Below are 14,262 nucleotides of genomic sequence, written 5' to 3'. Positions count from 1 at the left end.
TCAATATAAAAAATCAACAGTATCAAATGTTGATTCTTTAAAAAGATCAATAAAGTTGGTAAATATCTAGCCAGACTAATCCTGAAGAAAAAGAGAAAGATACAAATTACCAATATAAAAAATGAAAGAGGGGTCATACTTATCGATTACATGAACATTAAAAGGTTAAAAAAAGAATACTGCATAAAACTCTATATCTACAAATCTGATCATCTAGGTGAAATGGATCAATTCTTTGAAAGATATAAACCACCAAAACTCATACAAGGAGAAATAGATCATCTGAATAGGCATATATCTATTAAAGAAATTCCATCAATAATAAATAATCTTCCAAAAGAGAAAGCATGGATGTAGAGGATTTCACTTATGAACCCTACTAAACATTTAAGGAAGAAATGATACAAATTCTCTAATATCTCTTCCAGAAAGTAAAAGTACAGAGTACACTTAACTCACTCATTAAGGGCATCATTGCTCTATTACCAAAACCAAAGAAGACATTACAAAAAAGGAAAATTAGACACCAACAGTTTTCATGAACAGAGATGCAACAATATCTCAACAAAATGTTCTCAACAAAATGTTAATTAATTGAATTCAACAATGTATAAGAATTATGAACCACAACCAAATGGGATTTATTACAAATATGATAGGCTGGTTCAACACTCAAAAATAAAATAATCTATCATATCAACAGATTAAGAAAAAATCATATGATCATATCATTTTTAATGGAAAAAAGCATTTGAAAAAATCCAGTAATTATTCATGAAAAAAATATCAGCAAACTAGGAAGAGAAGGAAATCTCCTCAATTTGATAAAGAACTGCTACAAAAAAGTTATAGCTAACATCATACTTTATTGGTGAGAAACTGGACACTTTTCCCCTAAAATCAGAAACAAGGCAATAATGTTCTCTCAACACTCTTATTCAACATTATTCTAGCTAATGCAATATGATAAGAAAAGGAAAAAGTTATACAGATTGGGAAGTAATAAATAAAATTGTCTTTGTTGAAAGATAACAAAATTTTTTGTCTAGATAGAAAATTCCAAAGACTCTCCAATTACAGGTACTAATAAGGAAGTATAGAAAGGTTGTAGGATATGAGATTAATATACAAGAATCTGCTACTTTCAATACATACTAGTAATGAACAATTGAAATTTGAAATTAAAAAAAACAATATAATTTAAATAGCACCAAAAAAGTAAAATACTTAGGTGTAAAGCTAACCCAGGCAAAGCTTACCCCCACCCCTCTCCTTGGAATGTCTATTCCACCCACTGTTCCCATTGCTGGAGCCATTTCAAGAACACAACCTTGAGATAATAATGTGTTGTTGAGACCATCTGGACAGTTTGAAAAGTTTGAAAAAGAAGCAAACATGATTCAAGGGAGAAAGGATAGCCTTTGCAACAAATAGTGCTAGAATTATTACACACTATATGCACAAAAATGAACCTAGAGACAAACCTCACACCTTAAACAAAAATTAACTCAAAAAGGATCAAAGTGTAAAATGTAAATCTATAAAACGTGTAGGAGAAAGTATAGGAGAAAATTCTACATGACCTTTAGTTCAGTGATGAGTCTTTATATAAAACACCAAAACCAAGATGTATGAAACAAATAACTGATAAGTTGGATTTTATTAAAATCAAAATCTTCTGTTCTGGTGCCGACCCAGTGGCATAGCAGTTAAGTGCACGCACTCCGCTGCTACAGCCCAGGGTTTGAAGGTTCGAATCCCAGGCACACACTGACACACTGCTTGCCAAGCCATGCTGTGGCAGCATCCCATATAAAGTAGAGGAAGATAGGTGGGATGTTAGCCCAGGGCTAATCTTCCTCAGGAAAAAAGAAGAGAATTGGTATCGGGCATTAGCTCAGGGCTAATATTCCTCACAATAAAAAAGAACTTCTGTTCTGTGAAAGATATTCTTAAGAGAATGAAAAGACAAGCCACGGATTGGGAGAAAATATTTGAAAAATACATATCTGATAAAGTACTTATCTCCAAAATATACAAGAACCTTTAAAACTCAACAATAAGAATACAAACAATCCAATTTTAAAGTAGGCAAAATATCTGAAAAGAAAAATCACCAAAGATACACAGATTCTAAATAAGTCTATCTTTTTCAAAAGTCAGTTTACTGTATTTGTGTGGGTCCAGCGTGCAAGTCAGCCAGTGGTCACATCCTCTCTATGACCTCCTCCAACAAACACTGTCACAATAGCATATCCAAACAAACAAATTTACAGAGGAACATATGAAGAGAAGCTCGTGGTCCTACTGTACAGAGAAATGTAACCAAGCAGCACACTGGCCACACGGTTCACTAAAATTTGCCGAAACAGTGGCAGCCAAAAAAAAGGGATATGATGGGGCCCCCTGGCATAGTGGTTAAGTTCGGTGCACTCTGCTACAGCAGCCCAGGTTTGGTTCCCGGGCACAGACCTACACCACTTGTCATCAGCCGTGCTGTGGCGGTGACCTACATACAAAATAGAGGAAGATTGGCATAAATGTTAGCTCAGGGTGAATCTTCCTCAGAAGGAAAAAAAAAGGGATACGATGAGGTTGCCAAACACAACACGGGTCCGTTTACTCGCCACACAACAGGAGGAAAAGATATGGAATGCCAGGCTTGTGGCAAGGAAAGGGGTTTTATTTCAGGTTATGTCAGCCAGGAGATGAGAGGAAGCACTCAAATTTGTCTCCCCAAAAGATGGGAGGCAAGGGGTTTTAAAGGTTGTGAGGAATATGACTACATGCAGGGAGAGGGGTGGTGAGATAAGGGAACCTGCAGATGAGTGTCATTGGTTGTCTGCTTCTGTGATGGGTTCTGATGCCAGGAAGCCAAGGAGTTGGGGTCTGGGAAATTTTAGTTTCTTGATATTCTCTGGACATCAGTTTTCCTGCGATAATCTTCAAGGACCAACAATGAGCCAAGACTTCAGCGTGAGGCCACGTGGGGTTTAACAGTTTGTAACTTCTGTGTGTGCTGTGCCAGGGGGAGGTCAGCGCTCTAATCTCAATCCCAGTTTCCTGCATATGCGAAGCTCAGAAATACAAAGGCTAAAGAAACCGATATTTATACATGAATGTAACTAAAGAAGCAGGGAAAGGGGATGGGTGCTTTTGGTTTTAAGCCCATATATGCTAGGTTTAATATAGGGGAACTGATATCAGGGCCAGTATCAAAAACCATCTTCAGGGCGAACTGATTTGAAAATGACTCATATAAGGCAAACGGGGTTGGGGAGGGGGCTCAGGAGTGCCAGGTGTTAGATGACTGCAGACCACTGGGCACCTCTTCATAGACAAAAACGTTTCAGATCTGCTGAATGAGACATTCCTGAGGAATCTCAGAAAACATTAGCTATTTTCTTATCAGGGAGAGAAGGAACAGCTTGGGCAGAAGACGTAAATCTTCTACTAACAAGTCATTATCTCTACTGGTTACTGACTGGCCACTGATTAGCTTGCCTGCGCGCAGTTCTAAGCATTTCTTCGAAGCACACTGTGAGAATAAGATAGCAGAGGGGGCAAGGAGGGAGTTATGTAATATATGTGCAGTGTATACATAGTACATAATTTTTGTGCAGGAAAAAATTACCCTATGCCATATCCTGAAGAGAAATACTTTGAAACCAATCTAACCACATTCTACCAAACTAATATTATCCATATCTTACCACTAACAATTAAGAATTACATTGAATTAAAACTAATTAGCCAAGATAGGAGATTTTATATATTAAAAATTTTTTTTTAATTTAGGTTCAAAAATTCATTTAGCCTTCTGAAAATCCTCTTAGGCATTTTGATATTAATGGCTAATCAATTAATTTCTCCTAGAGTGTTTGCGAAAGGCCCATAAATGAGTTGATACAAGTCAAATCATTAGAATAAAATTCGGGGCTTTTTTTTTTTCCGTTAGACAACTACTTTTTTTGTTAAGAGTAAACTGAAAGAATCCAGAGAAGTTACATTAAATCCAAGTGACTTTTATGAAGAAGAGGAAAAAGCTTTGGTACACCAATGTCACATAAAATTTCAGAGTTTCAAATGAAAGAAACCCAGAGATGGGTTTGATGAATCTTTTTGTTCAAATGCAGGCCTAATCATGTGTCTCATAAAGGAAGACTTATCAGCAAGATGTTCAAAAGAAAGTATTGACTTGCACACATAAAGCTTTAAATCTCCTACCAAGAAGTCTGAAAAGCCTAAATAAGGATTTTGTCTTTTGGTGAGATGAAGGAATGAAAACAACCTTAGGAAACTGAACACTTTCATTATGGATTACTGAAAAGACTTCTAAGTAAAGAGCCTCGTTCATCTTCTTCAAATGAAGACTATATACAACTACAATGTGTTATTTTATCTGAAGGCCACAAGTAAAAATAATATTACTGAAAATATGTGTGATGTGATTTTGTATTTATTTTAAAGAAAACTAAACTTCCTCTATACCCATTTTCTGAGCATCACTATGAGTTATTTCCAAAAGAAAATGTTGCTTAGTGAGGGAAGCTGTTCAATTTCTGTTTTCTTTCTCCCCTTTCTCCCTTTTTACCATTGTTTCACTTCCCTTTCCAAACCTCATATTTGTTGGGAACCTGCTGTTATATTCTTGATGATATGGCCTGCTTGTAAAGAAATTTTATGACAATTTATTTAATTTTATTTGAGGAAGAAAGCTCTATTGGGTTAGATCACAAATTATTGACAGAATAAGGCAATGGCAGATGATCTGAGGGCCACTAGCCTAGAGTTTTCTTTCACAGTCTAAAATCCCCACTGTTGGGGCCAGCCTGGTGGTGTAGTGGTTAAGTTCACTCACTGCTTCAGCGGCCCTGGGGTTCGTGGGTTCAGATCCTGGGCACAGACCTATGCACCGCTTATCAAGCTATGCTGTGGTGGTGTCCCACATATAAAATAGAGAAAGATGGGCAGATGTTAGTTCAGGGCCAATCTTCCTCAGCAAAAAGAGGAGGATTGGCAACAGATGTTAGCTCAGGGCCAATCTTCCTCACTGAAAAAAATAATAACAATAAAAATAAATAAATAAAAATAAAATCCCACTCTTAGTAGTTTGTTCATGGAACCAGTCTCTAGAAGGCTGCTATTAAGATATCAACATGCTACTTCACTATCAGTTTTTCTATAACTATTCTAGAGGAGGAAGAACTATTCCTCTCCCCTCTAGGTGCTTCTGGCTGGTTTAAGAATTAAATTGACATGAGACAGAATAACAGGAGAAAATCAAACAAAGTTTAATAACATTTATACATGACAGAAACCCAGGAAAACTGAGTAACTCATCAAAATGGTCAAAGCCACCGCCTTAAATACCATCTTCGGCTAAAGATAAAGGAGGATGCTGGGGGTAGTGGTTTGGGACTTTAAAGGGGAAGAAGGCAACTTACCTGGAGCTGGAAAAGCAAATGTTTGATCAACAAGTGTTTGCTGGGCCATCTATAGACAATGAGATCCAAAAGAGATCTTTTGACAAAATGGCCCTTGCTAGATACCTTCCTGTCTACCACATCTAGAATTATTTACGGTGATAGCTCCTTCCTGGGACAGGCCCTTCTATCTTAAATTCTTTTAGGCAATTTGAGGGAAGGTCAAAGTTTCTTTCAGAGTCTTTTGTTCTTAAAAATAAGCAAGTCAAAAAGATACATTTTTGGGTAGCCAATTCTGATCCCCCACACTATTGCATGCTTCCTTTGAAGTACTTCATTTTGATCACTACAGTGTGTTTTCCACAAAGAAGTAAGAAATTAAGATTATGGGTCTCCATTTCAGAAATTTCAGCTTCACCATAGGGAATCCTAGTAGTTCAGAAGATACAAAACGGAACCAAAGAGCAAGGAGGTTCTTCTGAGTTCCTGGTCCCAATTCCAGTGTGAGCGTTGGAGGGTTCTCATTACACCAACAAACAATTCTCAAACACCATCAGGGTGTCTGAGAATTCAATTCAATTCTGACACTATCTACCTGGAGATAGCCTCACATTCCACAGGTTGGGGGTTCAATCCTACAAGACTGCAGCTCCCCTCAACCTCACTCCAGACTCCAGCCACAAGTCCAGGTTTTACCTGTACTTTTGACCAACTGGCTATAAACCAGAGGTTCCCAAGACCCTTTCCTTGGGTTTGATTAATTTTCTAGAGCAGCTCACAGAACTCAGGAAACTCATTTACTCACTAGATTATCAGTTTATTATATAAAGGAAATAACTCAGGAACAGCCAGACAGAAGAGGTGCATAGGGATGGTATGGGGAAAGTGCGCAGAGCTTCCATGCTCTCTCAGAACCGACACTTTCCCGAAATTTCCATGTATTCACCAACTTGTAATCTCTCAGAACCCAGTTCTTTTGGGTTTTGATGGAGGCTTCATTACATGGGTATGACAGATTAAATCAATGGCCATTGGCAATTGAACTCAATCTCCAGCCCCTCTCTCCTCCGTTCCAACCCTCTACATACAGGGTTGGTTCTCCTGGCAACCAGCCTCCCATCCTTAGGTTATCTAAGGGCTTTCCAAAAGTCACCTCATTAACATAACAAAAGACAACCTTATGGCTCTTATCACAGGAAATTCCAAGAGTTTTAGGAGTTCTGATTCAAGAACCAGGGATAAAGACCAAATATATATGAGAAATACATTTTGGTCATCTGAATGACCAAACATATATTTCTTACAAATCACAATATCACAGATGTACTGGGTAAATAGAAAGCAGCTATATTCTAAGAAGTCTCAGTTGGTACAAGCAACGTCAGAATTTCAAAAGTTCCAGAGTTTCTAGTTAAATTATTTATTAAGGAAAGAAACCATAGAAAAAGCAATTTTGTTATGGATGACCAAGTAAAGTGAAAACTTAGAGTTAAAACTAATGCCAAATGAAGTCAAACACATAAAATAAGTAAAATACTCTTGTCTATCTGTCCTGACATCACACAGTAAAGAATAAAGGAATTTTCACTAAATTTGGAGGGTGGGTGGAATACAATAAATTCACTTGTTGGACCCCTAAAGATCACCTCAAAGAATTATACATTCGGAGAGCCCAACACTGAGGAATATTCAGATGCCAATGTGACTACCAGCTGAGGAGGTGTCCTAAATATATAGCCAGATGCTACGGTTGAAGAATGAATTAAGATCACCAAAATAGTCCATATCAAAGCTGAATTTATTGGCTTGTGAGTCAAGAAAGGGCTCACCATGCCAGAACAACTTTGAAGGATCTCTGGGGGAACCGTGACACAGGCTTTAAGCATAGACTCAGTTCTCAACAAAGTCTGAAAAAAGGTTTATAATTTTTTTCTCTATCTTCTATGGCTATAGAAAAAGCAAACACAGCAAATCTATAATGGCAAGAGAAGAATCTTCAAAATATGGGTGTGGATTGTGTGGGGGTTCAGAATTGGCCACCCCAAAATATGTCTTTTTGGCATGAGGAATATTTTGGGCTGGTTACTTTTAAAAACTGCAGACAGGGGAGAAGCTCTGAAAAGTAGAAGCTATCTAAGAGACATTTACATTTGTAAGGAAAATCTCCATTTGTAAAGATATCTCCCTCTCTGTACCAGGAAGAAGGGGGGATGACCTTATCTCTAGATTTGCATAGTAACCTTACTCTTGTTTACTGTGCTTTTCTGGTAATCTCCCATAACTGACTCCCCCCACCCCCAACATCCTCCTTTGTCTTTAGCTGAAGATGGTATTTAACCTGGCAGCTCTGTCATTTTGGTGAGTTACCCAGTTTTTCGTGGGTCTCTCCCATGTATACATGTTATAAAGCTTTGTTTGATTTTCTCCTGTTAATCTGTCTCATGTCCATTTAATTCGTAGCCCAGCCAGAAAGGACCCAGAGAGGGTAGAGGATATGTCTTCCTCACCTACAATTATAATTTAACTCCTTATCTTATTGGACTACTATTTGAAGTCTATTCCACAGTTAATTTTTAATGTAAGTAAGATATGGTAGAGCTGATGATAATAAATAAAAGTGATAGGTTCTCCAATTTTAATCGAATTAAAAATTCTCAGCAGCTATCTATGATGTCTGAGACATTATGTAATTTTACTAGTGAAGAGACCAAGTCTTATAGAACTTATGACATTCCCATTATCTCCCTAAAAATTTTCTCCCTGGGTCCCTGGAAATTGAGAGAATGCAAGTTTGTGTGACAATAAATCTCATCCACTTTCCTCCACAGCATACTAATAAAGTAATTATTCTCTCATGCTTTCTGTTAGACCTTAGAAGTGTTTCTCCTTCCTTAGTGAGAGACACTTGAAGTGAGAAAAGACATATCATTAAAAAATTGTTTATTTTATTGTCAAAAGTGGTTTAAAGTGTTGTTTTTGCTTTCTTTACTCAGCTAGTAGCTCTAATTTTGAACATTTCACTATTGTTTTCACAGCTACCTTCTGACAGGTTCGCCAGGCTATGAACACTTTTCCTCACCTAAGGATTGCAGAACTGCAATTGCTCATAAATTCAGAAAGATTTTTTCAGCAGTTTTGCTAACGCTTTCTTGCTAACTTTTACCTTATCTTAATATGACGCGCTTTTAGATATCATAAAATTGCTTTCCCTGCTTACCTAAATTGCTTACTCTAACATTTTGGCTCAGGCAAGGGCTGCTCATTGTTAAAGTATCACACATTATTTAGGAGAAACGTGGAAAAATAGAATTCATCTCTCATTTCTATTTACTTTGAAATTTGAGTATACATATTTTGTTATTGTGTTTGCTAAGCATTATTCCAAGCCTCAAGTAACATACAGCCAATATCTAGCCATTATTCTACATTGTCATATCTCCTTCCTACGATGGAAACCTCCTCTCAAGTTTCCAAAACAAGCACACTGTAAGAACCCTGCAGAAATCTCTCCAATTAACATTTCCTTAGCAAAATGTCTCTTGGTTTTTCTAGACCCATGTTTTAAAAATGTACATATTGGATACGGTACGATAAAGTAGGTGCGGCCACAGCAGGAGTCCAGGAGGAGGCTTGGTAGGAAGAAGTTAATTATACTCACAAGTCCCAGAGCTGGTGTCACCACATGCCACACAGAGCCACAGGGGAAATCACTAGAGTGGTCACGAGGCAGAAGACAACAGCAAGGAGGAGAGCGCAGGCCATGATCTTTACTGAGATTTCTGTGAGAAAGGCAAGACAGTGCAGAGTAGTTTAGGACTGGCTAGTTTGAATAATTCTGGCAGGCTTCGGGTTATACGAATGATCTCTAGTTGCCTGGTCACTGGCCCTGGGATGATTTAGATCAGGGGAAACATTGGCTTGGTGTGTCAGAACTAAATAAGGAGGTACTTGGGGATACAAACTCGGGATTGGTTCATTGGTATATGAAAAGCATGCTCAGGGGTAAGTTGTTATTGTCAATGGGAATTAGCTAGCCCCGGGAGAGGCAATCTCTCCCCAGCCAGAAATGTTTTATAAAATTCAAAACATTACAATATACAGAAAAAACACAGATATATATATATATATTTTACAATATAAGCCAAATCTCAGAGAAGACATATATCTCCGAAAACAACATTTTCAGCCAATGTTTATATTGGGAAAAATTTTTTAATTTTCATCCCCAAATCTCAATACAATATTTTCAATAAAAAAATATGTGGGAAAATCATGAGTGACATTCCAAATAGGAGGATTAGACTGTCAGAATCAGGCAAACAGGTTTTGAAAAAATGCCAATGAAGGGTGTAAGCATCACGTATGTCATGTACAAAGTACCTTTAATTATAAACTGTTGTTTAGTAGTCAGACCATCATATTTTAAGCTTCTTACATTCTAATATGATAATGTGTTACTTATACGCATTTCTTTATATTTTGGTTACATTTTAGAAAATTTCTTGAGGTATGGGTTTTTGTGAAATGCATTATTTTTTAACTACTTCATTACCCTAACCACAGTCATTGGTTCGTAGATGGACAGGTGACCCAAGCAAGAGCAATGAGAACCTTAGATAGTACTTTTACTTGAATCATTGGAAAAGAGCTGGCTGTTCTTTCTTTTTGATTGTTAAGGTAGTTGGCTGGAAGCCCAATCCCTTTGGAAGCCATCTTGCCACCGTTTAGAAGAGCTTTCATAAAACACAGAAGAGAGAGAGTGGATTGAGTCCTAATGACATCATCTGAGTCCATGGATTCAGGCATGTCTGAAACCCAGATATCGTTCTAGATTTGAGTGTAAAATTTTCCTTTGTTGTTTAACACACTTGCAATAAGTGTGCTGGCACTTTCAGAATATCTTTGGGGTTAAAACAAAATGTATTTCAATTCTCCCTTGCCCACTGGATACTTTTAACAGAATAAAGTATTTTTAAACATCAGGCACTAAAATATAATCATGGAAGGTGCCAATTTACTGGATTAACAAACACAAAAAAACGAAAAGAAAATACACAGTTATACCACTAATTGCCCTCCCTTTGAACCCCTATTTGTGATTCTAAGGGGGAAAATACTTCAAGAGCATACAGCATAGGGATTATAGTGAGGCTCTGAAGCAAGACATCTGGAATTCAAATGTCAGCTCTACCAATTACTAGCAATGTAGCCTTAGAAAAGTTAGTCTGTGCCTCAATTTCTCATTTGTAAAATAGAGGCAATATCTTATGGGGTTACTGTAAGAATTAAATGAGATAATATATGTAATGTACTTAAAACAGTGCCAGGTATATCATGAGTACTCAATAAATGCCAGTATCTGGGCATTATTTTCCTTATAATTATATATTATTATTGTTTATTCAATTATTATATATAATTATAGTATAATACAATGATAATGTACTGAGAGACAAAGAATGTCCCCTCCTAAATCTCTCGTAATTGGAATAACCTCCCTTGCATATTTATCATCCTTCAAAAATCTTTTGTCCGTCAGAGCAGGCAAGCTTTTGATGGGTCCATTTATCTCAAGGTTTTGATGTTTACCGGATACTACTATGTTCAGAGCTCTGCCTGAAAATCAGGAACATAATGGGTAACAATTCAAATGTGACTGCTCTTCATGGAATGCACATTCTAGAAGTGGCACAAAAAATCAAAATCAAGTCCTTATTTATAATTTGGAAACGTATTATGCAGAAGAAACACAAAATTCTTTGAGAATATATTCTGGGATACGTGCTCTAGGTCTGGAGAGTTAAGGAAGGCTTTCTTCAAAAAGTGATTTTCAGTTGAGGGCTTCACAAGAGTAAGAAGAGGAACCTACCAATATAGGAAGTAGCTCGTGTGAATGAGTAGATTTGGGAAGGAGAATGGTGGTATGTTGGAAGAGGGAGAAGGTTATTATCTCTGAAGCAAATACAACAAAGGAAAGCATGGCAAAAGGGGAGATTGGTAAGGCAGGAAAAAACAGTCATGCAGAAACCTTAAAGTAGATAAAAGGGATTTTGATTTTGTTATTGTTTTAATATACAAAAATAATTTGGAATTTATTGAAGGATCATTTTTTTAAAATTAGAAATAATCATTCTGGCAGATTATACCTAAAAGAGAAAAAAAGGAAGAAAAAATGGAAGTGGAGAAAAGAGATTCAAATCTATTCCAATAGTTTTGGTAAAATAGAAGTAAAGATAAATGAATGGATATGAGGCACACTTAGCAGGAAAAATAGAGAGAAGTGAATGGATTAACGATATATTTATGAGTTAGAAGCTACTAGCTTTGATAATTGATGTGTTGTGGGAACTGGCAGAAGAGAAAAAAGAGAATGTTTCAAGGATGCTTACAGGTATCTGGATTTTTACAACTACGTGACTAGTGTTGCTGTTCACTGAGATAGGAACACTGTATTAAAAGGAAGAAGAGCTTCCCATTCTGGGAAAGAAGGTAGTAGATAAAGGCAAGGGAAGGCTCATTCTGCAATGACCAAAAAACACACACACACACACACAACATCCTTTTCAAGACATCACAGGAAAATGTGAAAATAAATTACTTCAACTTTCATTTCAAGAAGTTAGGAAAGAATAGCAAAGACAAACTACAAGAAAGAAAATCATATAAGAACAGAAATCAATTAAATACAGTGTAGATGTACAATAGAAAAAGTCAACAGATCCAAAAATAAGCTCTTTGAAATGAATAAGGAAATTGATGATTCTTAACAAAACTAATCAAAGTAAAAAGAGAGAAAATACAATTACTAATTTCAGGGATGAAAATATAACATCATTATAGATCTTTAATCATGAAAAAGATAAAATATTTTGAACTAACTTACAGCAATAAACTTGATACTTTTGATGAAAAGGAGAAGTGCAAAATGTTATATCTGACACAAGAATAAAAAAAAGTTCTGAATAGTCCTAGGTGTGTTAAAGGAAATGAATATATAAATACAACCTTTCCCAAAAAGGAAACTCTAGGACCAGTGGGCTTCACTGGTGAATTCTTTCAAAACTTTCAGGAAGAAATAAGGCACTGTTCACACAAACTTCTTCGGAAAATAAATAACAATTTCCAAATCGTTTTATAAGATTAGCATAATACTGATTCCAAACCATACTAGCACATTATAAGAGAGGAAAATTACAGACCAATATCTCCCAGAAACACAGATGCAAAAAATCCTAAACAAAACATTTCTTTTAAAGAATCCAATTTAAAAAAAAGAAACAAAAGATAACAAAATATGACCAAGTGTAGTTTGTTCCATGAATGCTAAGTTAGTCTGAAAAAGGAAAATTAACCACTATGGAATTTCAACACTAGGAAGTAGAAAGAAGACTAAGAATTAACAGCCAAAGAAGTAGAACAATATACAAGAGAGCATGACGTCATATAACTCAAGGACAGAAAGTATTTGAAGAAAAAGAGCATGACCTTTATTATTCTTTCCTTCCTCATTGCCACAAATGAAGTTTAGGCCTGTATAAGTCATCTATTGCTGTGTAACAAACCACCACAAAAAACCTCTGTGTTCTACAACAATAGCATTCATAAGTGAGTTGGTTGGGGTTCAGCTAACTTAGACTTGGCTTACCTGGGCAGCTGTAAACTGAGGGTCAGGTCTGAGTCTGCTTCACATCTCTCTCATCCTCCTCGAGAAGGTCTTCCTCACATTCCTAGCAGAGGTGCAAGAGGACAAATAAATATGTGATTTCTCTTAAAGTCCTAGTCTTGAAACTGGCACATTATCACTTCTGCCCACTTTCCATTAGCCAATGAAAATCACATGACCAGGCCCAAAGTCGAGAGGTGAGGTACACTTCCACTGAAAGGAAACGCAAGGTCAAAATTGCAAGGGGCGGTTCCGAAGACGGAGGGTGGTGATGGTTGCACAACGATGTGAATATACCTAATGCCATTGAACTGTACACCTCAAAACGGTCAAAATGTTCAACTTTATGTTATGCACACAAAAATATAGTCAACTTTGACAACAGCAGGAAATTTCCTACTTTGCAACTATTTAAACTTATGACAAAACACTTCTTAGAGGTCAACTTCAGTGTGTGAGTAGGTACACAATTTTTCAAAACTCCCCTGGGAGAAGGCACATCTAAGCACAAAAGAGAAGGATGAGTGGACTAGACCATGGAGAACCTTGAGCCCAGGTCCTGAGAGGTCTGGGCTGGATCCAAATCCTCTTGCCTTGAGGACCTAGCGGGGAAACTGGAAAGCAAGCCACGTGTTCCAAAGTCTTCCAAGTCCTCGTGCACCTTCTGTGTCATCACATTCCTCTTACATCATCACAGCACCTCTTTGCACTACTCTGAGACTGCTAGGCCATCACAGTGCCTCTCTGCAGCATCAGGGCACGTCTCTGTGTCAACATGGTGTCTCTAGCATCATCATTGTGCCTCTCTGAGTCATCTTATACCATCTTATGCGCTCCTTACATTATCACGATGCCTCTTGCTTAAACCCTCTGGCTTAAACATTCAACTCTCAACAGCTGTGCTATATCTTTCTGGATCCTCTGAGAATCCAATAAAAGGCTTCGTGCTTGCATCCTCGAAAAGCACACAGCATTTTTCATCAAATTCTGAGTGATTGTACAGACCAGTGGTAAGAACAGGCACACTGAGGCAGCTGAAATGGGTCCTGACGACTGTCCAGGAGGTAGAAGGGGCAGAAGAAAGTTTGAGCGCTGACCTGTGCCCCACATGCCCCACCCAACCATGGCACAACTGTCCAAGCCCAGAGGCCAGCCTTCTGGTAGGGCTGCATG

At 37.3% G+C, this 14,262-nt stretch overlaps 1 long non-coding RNA gene across 3 annotated transcripts in view; it reads right to left on the bottom strand.

Annotated features, from left to right (window-relative positions):
• Nucleotides 1-13,150, bottom strand: part of LOC147913771 (uncharacterized) — a 173,937-nt gene extending 160,787 nt beyond the window's left edge. For all 3 annotated transcript variants that reach the window (XR_015556305.1, XR_015556304.1, XR_015556306.1), the window contains exons 1-2: nucleotides 13,072-13,150; nucleotides 9,085-9,205 (exon numbers count right to left, since the gene is read on the bottom strand). This is a non-coding gene — a long non-coding RNA (uncharacterized LOC147913771). The remainder of the gene's footprint in view (nucleotides 1-9,084; nucleotides 9,206-13,071) is intronic.
• Between the last annotated feature and the right edge of the window lie 1,112 nt (nucleotides 13,151-14,262).

The sequence above is a fragment of the Ceratotherium simum genome, chromosome 25 (genome assembly GCF_057802395.1).
Source record: "Ceratotherium simum simum isolate JZ-2026a chromosome 25, ASM5780239v1, whole genome shotgun sequence".
Classification (NCBI taxonomy): Eukaryota; Metazoa; Chordata; class Mammalia; order Perissodactyla; family Rhinocerotidae; genus Ceratotherium; species Ceratotherium simum.
Note: the sequence above shows the minus strand (reverse complement) of the source record. Positions and strands in the feature narration are given on the sequence as shown.